This window comes from Entelurus aequoreus, linkage group LG08 (assembly GCF_033978785.1).
Source record: "Entelurus aequoreus isolate RoL-2023_Sb linkage group LG08, RoL_Eaeq_v1.1, whole genome shotgun sequence".
Taxonomy (NCBI): Eukaryota; Metazoa; Chordata; class Actinopteri; order Syngnathiformes; family Syngnathidae; genus Entelurus; species Entelurus aequoreus.
Genome location: NC_084738.1, coordinates 16,040,286 through 16,050,224, shown reverse-complemented (window position 1 = coordinate 16,050,224; position 9,939 = coordinate 16,040,286). Strand labels below are relative to the sequence as shown.

Below are 9,939 nucleotides of genomic sequence, written 5' to 3'. Positions count from 1 at the left end.
CATGTAAAGCGACTTTGGGTACTTAGAAAAGCGCTATATAAATCCCAGGTATTATTATTATTATTAAATCTAACAAGTAAAAGTTGCAATGTTGACACAAAGCTGCCATGCAGGCTGTTTTTTTTCTTTTGTTTTTGTTTATTTTTCTTTTTTTTTGAAAAAAAAAAAAAGACTAAAAATCTATGTTGTAATGAATTATTACTTAAAAAATATCACTTTAAAATGTTTTATGTGGAAAAAATATTGCATATATTGTGTGGTTGCCATATAAAAACATCAAAGTTTTATTTGACAAAAGAGCATAAAACAAACAAAATAATAGTTCAAACGTAAAATCGACAGATATATCTGAAGTTGATCTCGTAATTTAAGTGTTAAAAGTAAAAAAAAAACAAATAAAAATGTATCACTTTATGAGTGGGGCACCTTTTGGATCCCAAATATATTTAGTAGGATTTTATTTAACTTTTCACTGTGATTACTCAAACATATTAAATAATTAAAATCAATGGTGTCCTGCATTATTGATCTTTTAGGGCTCTAATTACTAAATACTGCATATTTCAGTTTTACTATAAAAAACTAAGTTGTCTTTGACAGAAAACCTTTTTTTTTTTTTTTACTTTATATTAACCTCAAGTTGATATAGAGATTTACTGTAAGCGTTAAATAAAAAAAAAAATAATAATTTGACTTATTTTTAACAGTTTAATGACTGAGACCCTTTATAGTCCCCGGGAGCCCTGAAGGTTAAAAAAAAAAAATCCATATATTTTGTTAAGGTTTGAAAATGAAAAATATCAAAATGGCCCCCACATGCTTAAATTTTTCCGTGTACGGCCCTCAGTGGAAAAAGTTTGGACACCCCTGCGGTAGAGCTTTTCCGGGAGTCATCTGCATGAGAGGCAGTTGTGGTCCAGAGACCTGCAGTATAAGCCAAAATAGTCTGACTTGCTTGTATTATCCAGCACACCAACCTCCAGCCTAATTTTAAACAGCAGTAGCTTAAAGCGGAACCGCACTTTTTTGGAATTTCGCCTATAACTCACAGTACTTATTAGAGACAAGAACACATGTTTTTTGTTTTTTACTGCAATGTAACTCGTAAATAAAAGTCCGCTTGCAATTGTCACGGCTTGTCACACCAGGCCGTGCCTTATTTTGAGCTTGTTGGCATTTTCCTGTGTATAATGTTTTAGTCCTGTTCTTGCGCTTATATTTTGGTGGCTCTCCCTGTTTTGTTGGCATGCTTTTCCGTAACTGCTTCACACCTGTCTCCTGAGCACACTACCCCGCACCTGTTTTCTGTCGGTAATGAGACCACATTTTTTGGTTAGGACATTGTTGAGTATTCTTTCCATGGTGTTGTTATTTATGGATGTACAACACCGTCAGTTTTGGCTCTTACCCAGCATTCTGTTTTTGTTTTGTTAGTATAGTTTAGTTTACCGTATTTTTCGGACTATAAGTCGCATTTTTTTTCATAGTTTGGCCCGGGGGTGCGACTTATACTCAGGAGCGACTTATGTGTGAAATTATTAACACATTACCGTAAAATATCAAATAATATTATTTAGCTCATTCACGTAAGAGACTAGACGTATAAGATTTCATGGGATTTAGCGATTAAGAGTGACAGATTGTTTGGTAAACGTACAGCATGTTCTATATGTTATAGTTATTTGAATGACTCTTACCATAATATAACATACCAGGCACGTTCTCAGTTGGTTATTTATGCGTCATATAACGTACACTTATTCAGCCTGTTGTTCACTATTCTTTATCATCTGATCAGCCGATCAGCTGCTACTGACGGTCCCAGACACAAGGCTGAAGCTTAGAGGTGACAGAGCTTTCGCCGCTGCTGCTCCCAAGCTCTGGAACGACCTACCTCTTAGTGTTAGACAAGCCTCCTCTCTTCCTGTTTTTAAATCTGTCTTAAAAACATACTTTTATTCCATGGCTCTTAACACTGAGTGATATCCATCCTGCAATGGCGCCCCATAATACACCTGCTGTGAACCTGTTATGTTTTATTTATTTATTTTTTATCGTGTTCTGTTTGTGTTGTGTTTCCTCGGTTCTCGTATTATCTTTTAACCTGCCCATTGTACAGCACTTTGGCTACCCCTGTGGTAAATTTTAAATGTGCTTTATAAATAAAGTTGATTTGATTTATCTATTTTAAATTGCCTTTCAAATGTCTATTTTTTATCAAATAAATTTCCCCCAAAAATGCGACTTATATATGGTTTTTTCCTTCTTTATTATGCATTTTCGGCTGGTGCGACTTATACTCCGGAGCGACTTATAGTCCGAAAAATACGGTAGTCTTGCATAGCAATCTCTATTCTTCCGTGCCCTTCCTAGCGACACGCCTCTTTTGTTTGTTTATTTAATCATGAAATAATTTTACCTGCACGTTGCCTCCTCTGCTGTACGCATACTAAGACATCACAACAACCTTCGTCTTACAACAATGGAGCCATGACCTCATCTTGTCTATTCCGACCATAAAACCCAACCATCCAGTAATTAAATCCACCCAAAAATGTCCAACAATACTCTAATTACATTTCAAGACCTGAATAATAACCAAGTATTAGCATTATTGTTATTATAAGCGCAATCATTACACTGCAAAAAGTCAGTGTTCAAAAACAAGAAAAACAATACAAAAGTTAGGGGTATTTTACTTGAACTAAGCAAAATTATCTGCCAATAGAACAAGAACATTTGGCTTGTCAAGACTTTCCAAAACAAGTAAAATTAGCTAACCTCAATGAACCCAAAATTAACTTAAAATAAGTATATTCTCACTAATAACAAGTGCACTTTTCTTGGTAGAAAAAACTAATATGAGACCTTTTTTCTCAATATGTTGAAAAATATTCTTAAATGAAGTAAATGCTAGTGCCATTATCTTGACATAATGATATGCACTCAGCATTACATTTCTTGCATTTTCCCATCGATAACATGACATCATCGCGCCAAGTGTGTGCTATTTCAGTCAATATATATACAAGCGGTAGAAAATGGATTGATGGACGGATATATATTATATATATATATATATATATATATATATATATATATATATATATATATATATATATATATATATATATATATATATATTTTTACAGCCCGGCCCCCAACCAAATTTTTTTTTAATTGTAATTTTGAAGAATTTATCTGATGTAACCTGGGAGGTCCCTGGTTACATCACTGAGGCCGCCTCTAAAAGAAAAGGAGTGGCCACACATTTCATGCAAAGCAGCTTCCAGTACACACAATACGTGACGGAATGTGCTGGGGGCCTTGTGATTGCCTTGTCTCTGCTTCGTCTGCGTGCTGTCGTCTTATCTTCGTTGAGGTCCTTGAACATCTGCGGCTGAGGCCACCCCTCAGACAAGAAGTTTTGTCCTTGCACAGATAGAAAAAGTACAGCTTGACCACAATAGCTAGCCACAGACTTTAAGCATATTAAAGTTGTGCGATAACTCACACATAACTATTCTAACACAGTATAAACAAAATATGGACCAAATCCACACCGTTACGTGTTATGTAGACCACAAGGAAGTGTTTTAAATGTTTTAAACTTTTTTCACCAAGTACCACTCAGCTCTCCAAGCACCCCCATAGTGACCAACATTTAAATACAGTAGCGTAGTAGGCCTAAATGTTCATTAAAACAAGTACAGTATACTTATTATTTTTGGGCAACTGTTGTTTGAACAGTAACACTGTGTTTAAATATCCAATTAAGTGATTTTTTTTTTTGGTGTACCACTAATAAAAAATCACAAAATGACCCTTTTAACGAGACATTTTGGAACCTTATAAGATCTGGGCGGCAGTGTCTATATACTTGTGATGACACCACATGACATCCTGTGCAAGCCAGCATGTTTTTATTACTCTTGATTTTGGGCTGATGGTGATTGACAGTGAGCAAAATATCACTTCAAAGTTTCTTCTTGCATCAGCCGACGGATTGCAAAAACCCCCACTTTGAACACGAATCTGTAAGGTGCATGCATTTTTGAACGGTAGAAGAAGACATTTGTTTTGGATGAACGATGGCATGCTATGTATTTATGTGCGGTGTTGATACAGTGTGTCTAATTTAATGAATATCAAAAGTGTGTGTGCATCTCAGCATGGAAAAGATCTAAGAGGCATCCATGGGACGGAGGGGATGTGTGCACTGAAGTGTGTTGTGTGTGTCTGTGTCTTTGTGAGAGGGGGCGGGGCCTCCTGTGGATAGGTGAATTAATGCCCACAGATGGGAGACATTCTATACATGCCATTATTCAATAAGTGATAGAATACATGTTAAAAAAAAAAAATCAATACACAAAACAAATACTTGATTTTGGAAAATCTGATTATTAAAATACAAAAAAACTAAGTAACAATAATTACAAATTAACTAGCTAACAGTGGATAAATACAGTAGAAAAATAAGTAAACAAAACTAAATAAAACATGTATAGGTTCGTGTACCTTCCGTTCATTCTATTTCCCATTCTTAAACGCAAATCAAAAAACAAATTTAGGGCCATTTTTTCGATTTTTATTATCCATCCATCCATCCATTTTCTACCGCTTATTCCCTTCGGGGTCGCGGGGGGCGCTGGAGCCTATCTCAGCTACAATTGGGCGGAAGGCAAAGTACACCCTGGACAAGTCGCCACCTCATCGCAGGGCCAACACAGATAGACAGACAACATTCACACTCACATTCACACACTAGGGCCAATTTAGTGTTGCCAATCAACCTATCCCCAGGTGCATGTCTTTGGAGGTGGGAGGAAGCCGGGAGTACCCGGAGGGAACTCACGCACTCACGGGGAGGACATGCACACTCCACACAGAAAGATCGAACCCAGGACCTTGGTATTGTGAGGCAGACGCACTGTACGGCAGGTTTGAAAACAAACAAAAAAGGGTTGATTTTAATTAAAATATTATATGTGTTTTATGTTGCACGATTGCACCAAGTAAAATTCCTAGTTTGTGAACCCGTTCTCAAACAATGGCAATAAAAACTCTTCTGATTCTGATAAAATTGGATTTTGTGCTGTTTTTCTTTTATGGATTTAAATTTTTCCAGATAAACACAAAAATCGAATATACGTTCATCCAAAAATGCAAAAATGCGTGTTTATCTGTGTGATGACAAATTGAACCGGAAGCAGTATTTTAGCTTTTCCTTTGCGTTTAGCATGTTTTTAGCATAACGGTAACACCTTTGTTCAACAGGTGTCCTATTGTCGTTTTAAAAAAAGTGTAATTATATAGTTGTTCAACTTTTGTTTCAGAAATGTAAACAGAAAAAATGGCCCAAATTTTTTTCAATGATTTGCATTTAAGAATTCGAAAACGTAATGAACGGAGGACCTTTATGAATCAAGTACTATTGATTTATTATTATTATTTTGACATGGATTAGTTGAATTAATATGACATCTCATCAAAAACTGAACACCAGCAAATAAAACTAATAAATAGGTTAAATGTTGTGTAAAAGCTCTACTAAAAATAATGGCACGTCAAAAATGATAAAATGGATTTAAAAAAGAAAAACACAAAATGAACAAAGTATAATTCATGCAATGTAAAAGCTTTATTGAAAAATGACAGGTGCTCGTACAAATAATACAAACTGATAAATAAATACAAATATATAAATAATGTAAGGTAACATAAATAAAGTTAATCAGAGCTTTCTGTTGGATTTTGGAAATATAAAATGAGCCTATTAACTAGCAAACATTTTAAAGAATATAACAAAAAAACTAATATAATTACAAATTATTAAAGAAAAAAAAAAAAAACATATAAATGAAAAAGATGGTACATTTGAAACTAGACTTAAAAAAAACAAACTTTAATAAATACCTTCAAGCACAACCCCCCAAACAACAACATAGTACATTCCAGTGTATATTTACTATAGTTTATAAGACTTAGACTTCCTTTTTATTGTCATTCAAATTTGAACTTTACAGCACAAATAAGAACGAAATTTCGTTACATAAACTCATGGTAGTGCAGGATAAATAAGGTGCATATATAAATAAATAAATATATATAAATACATATATATAAACTAAATAAATATATATAAATAAATAAATAAATAGATTACTGTACAGATAAATATATTGCACTTTTCCACATGCGTCCACGTTTTTGGATGTATGTTATATTGTCTTTTGTATTCCAGCGAGTTAATCCATTTTGGGGGGAGTGGAGGGGATAATTTAATTATGATGCGTTCAAGAGTCTTACGGCTTGAGGGAAGAAGCTGTTAAGAACATTATATTTTTCACAAACTAACATTTAAAAAACAAACCAAAAAAAAAATCAGAATCATAAACGTTACATTACTACAGCATGTGCATCTGACCGTTAACTTAGCATGTAGCCACGCCTTTATAAACAAGGACAAAAAGCAGTAAACATCCACTTTTACTTTTTGTAAGGCTTTTGCCAAGCGTACAATAAACCTTTAATGGATTTTTTTTTAAATGCACTTTTGGTTTCCAAGAAAAGGAAAGCCAATTATTATTATATAAAAAAAAAAAAAATCCTTCTATTGATATTTTTGGAAGTGAAGCAATGAATAAAATGTGCATGCAGCAATGAAGGTCACTCATCCAAGCTCTTGGAGCACATTCTGCACAGAAACAAAAGCTTTTTTGTTTGACGCGCAATTAGTTCGGCAGGAGGCGACGTTTAAAAACAATCAAGGTTTTTGAAGAATGTTTCACTTTCACTTGCCGTTTAGGACTGGCCTTGACTGCACTTCCTGTTTGGATGATCTACGTAAATCAGCAAAAAGGACCACCTTGATTGCAGGGGGATTAAAGAAAATGCTATAAAACGATGATAAATTGCACGCACTTATCAAGATTGCTGAAGACGAGTGTGTGTCATCCATCAACATCAAGCACACACACGTCACTACTGTAGGCTTATTTCTGGCGCAGAGGTCACGGCGAGACAGATGCGGGGTACACACTGACGACTTTGCGCATAACCTCGTGACGGCAAAGTCTGATTATTTGTCAAAGGAAAGTGCACACGGGTGTGAACAGAGGCATCATGGTGATTTGATTTGGCCGCTAATAAAGTCCCTTGAGAGCTTCTACTGCAGTACACTGCGCAAAATAAGAATACAATAGCAGCACAGCACCAACAGGAATCCTTATGCTGCTGAAATTGAGTTTTAAAAGGGAAAAAACTGCTGACAGTGACGTTATTACATCACAACATATTCAATAACAAACTGCCAAAATGGATGTGTCATGATCCCTCATAACAGCTGGGCTTTTGTTTGCGTTTTCCTGTTTGGTGTTTATTTCCGTTTCAGCGCTCCTCCCTTGTTTTCTACTTCCTGTTGGGGTACTGGTAATTTTTCCAATTTGAGGGGGTACTAACCGGCATCTGCCTGCATGCACATGCTGGTTATTATTATACAGTATACCTAAGTTCCTGCATGACCTGTGTGACTAAAGCCTGCTGGTTCCTAACAAAGAGACTGTCTTACCAGCACGTCGTCAGCCGTCTCTGCATCCTGGGGTCAGGCCACCAGACGCACGGTGGTATCATGACACTATGGAAATATAAAGGAATAGAAAATCCTTAGGAACTTGAAGCAACATTGAACAATAGCGTTGCTAATGAACAAAGAAACGGATTAGAAATTGTATTGTGTAATCCAGGGATTTTCAACCACTGTGCCGCGGCACACTAGTGTGCCGTCAGATATTGTCTGGTGTGCCGTGGGAAATTATGTAACTTCACCTAATTCAGGGGTCGGCAACCCAAAATGTTGAAAGAGCCATATTGGACCAAAAATACAAAAACAAATCTGTCTGGAGCCGCAACAAATTAGAAGATATTACATACATATAGTGTGTCATGAGATATACATTGAATTGAGATGACTTAAAGGAAACTAAATGAGCTCAAATATAGCTACAAATGAGGCATAATGATGCAATATGTACATATAGCTAGCCTAAATAGCATGTTAGCATCGATTAGCTTGCAGTCATGCAGTGACCAAATATGCCCGATTAGCACTCCACACAAGTCAATAACATCAACAAAACTCACCTTTGTGTATTCACGCACAACGTTAAAGGTTTGGTGGACAAAATGACACAGAAAAAGAAGTGGCATAAAACACGTCCTAAAAAGTCGGAGAAAGTTATACAGTACGGTGAGTTCAAGGACCGCCAAAATTAGTAGGACAAAACGGCGCTCGCCAAATACTCGAATCAGTGAAGCATGTTTAATACAAACAGTGTGCTTTATAACAATTAGGGAGGTTTGTGTCATGTTTGTCCTCCTACAGAAACCATATTAAAACAATTTTTTTTTTTTTTTTCCCCTCATCTTTTTCCATTTTTCATACATTTTTGAAAAAGCTTCAGAGAGCCACTAGGGCGGCGCTAAAGAGCCGCATGCGGCTCTAGAGCCGTGGGTTGCCGACCCCTGACCTAATTGGTCCAAAAAATATTTTTTGCAAATCAATAATCATAATAATGTGCCGTTGTCTAGTGCCTGTGCTGTGTAGAACTTGGCAGGGTAATCTTGTAATACTCCATACCAGTAGGTGGCAGCAGGTAGTTCATTGCTTTGTAGAAGTCGGAACGCGTCGAGGATGGTTTGTCGGGATCCCAATATGCAGAGCACAGCGGGAGACAGCGTGCAGGTAAAAAGGTATGTAACGCTTAAACCAAAAATTAACAAAAAGGCAATCATGTAAAACTGAACTGGCTACAAAGTCATCAAAAACAGAATGCTGGACGACAGCAAAAACTTACAGCGTGTGGAGCAAAGGCGGCGTCCACAAAGCACATCCGTACATGACATGACAATCAACAATGTCCCCTCAAAGAAGGAAAGCGTACGCACAACTTAAATGGTCTTGATTGCGAAAACAAAGCAGGTGCGGGCAATAGCACTCAAAGGAAGGCGTGAAGCTGCTACAGGAGAACACCAACAAAACAGGAAGGGTCACCAAAATAACAGCGCAAGACAGGAACTAAAGCACTACACACAGGAAACAACAACAAACTCAAAATAAGGCCACGCAACCTGGTGGAGTTTCATTTTTTAACCTTTTCTGCTGGTGGTGTGCCTCCGTATTTTTTTTAATTAAAAAAATGTGCCTTGGCTCAAAAAAGGTTGAAAAACACTGCTCTAATCAACGCTAACACGAGTGCGAGCATAGCACCTCCATTCGAACGACGCAAGGGTATAAACAACAAAAACGCTTTACTCTAAAGCATAAATACAAAAGAATAAATGAAAACATCTTAAAATGAACATTGTTATATTTGTAGCACACAACTATATTGTGGAATGTTAGCAACAATGCTAGTGCTAACAAAACACTGAACAAGGTAAAAATTGTGCTGATGAAAAGTTATAAACGCAGTAAATAAAAAAAGTCCTTAAAATAAACACTGATCATAAAAAAGAAGAGTATGTATGCATTACTGCACTGCACTGATGTTAGCGCAAACCTAAATAGAGATTATTTTTCAAAATTCCAAATTTTTACATTCAAATAAGATATTGATTATTTCCTGAGTAATGCATTGTGTAAAATTTGTTATTTTAATACAATAGTAGGGCTTGAATTTAACCGCTGCAAAAGCCGCGACCGCCCTCGTCATTTGTCGTAATGCCCTAAAAAATTGACCAACGTCGGCGGCAAGAACATGCCGTGACCGCCCTTGACTTTTTACTTGTTAATGGATGAGAGATGTAACAATAAACGGTATAATGATAATTTGCGCTAAAATTCCTTACGGTTAGTAATACGTCTAATTTTTTATTACAGAAACCCCGTCATTTATTAATGCATTTCAGGCAACACGAAGTCAGGCGCATGCGCACTAG

The 9,939-nt window shown here is 36.3% G+C and overlaps 1 long non-coding RNA gene across 1 annotated transcript in view; it reads right to left on the bottom strand.

Moving 5' to 3' along the window:
* Positions 1 to 8,238, bottom strand: part of LOC133654978 (uncharacterized) — a 45,048-nt gene extending 36,810 nt beyond the window's left edge. Inside the window, exons 1-2 of the long non-coding RNA XR_009826922.1 lie at positions 8,143 to 8,238; positions 7,571 to 7,636 (exon numbers count right to left, since the gene is read on the bottom strand). This is a non-coding gene — a long non-coding RNA (uncharacterized LOC133654978). The remainder of the gene's footprint in view (positions 1 to 7,570; positions 7,637 to 8,142) is intronic.
* Positions 8,239 to 9,939: the final 1,701 nt, after the last annotated feature.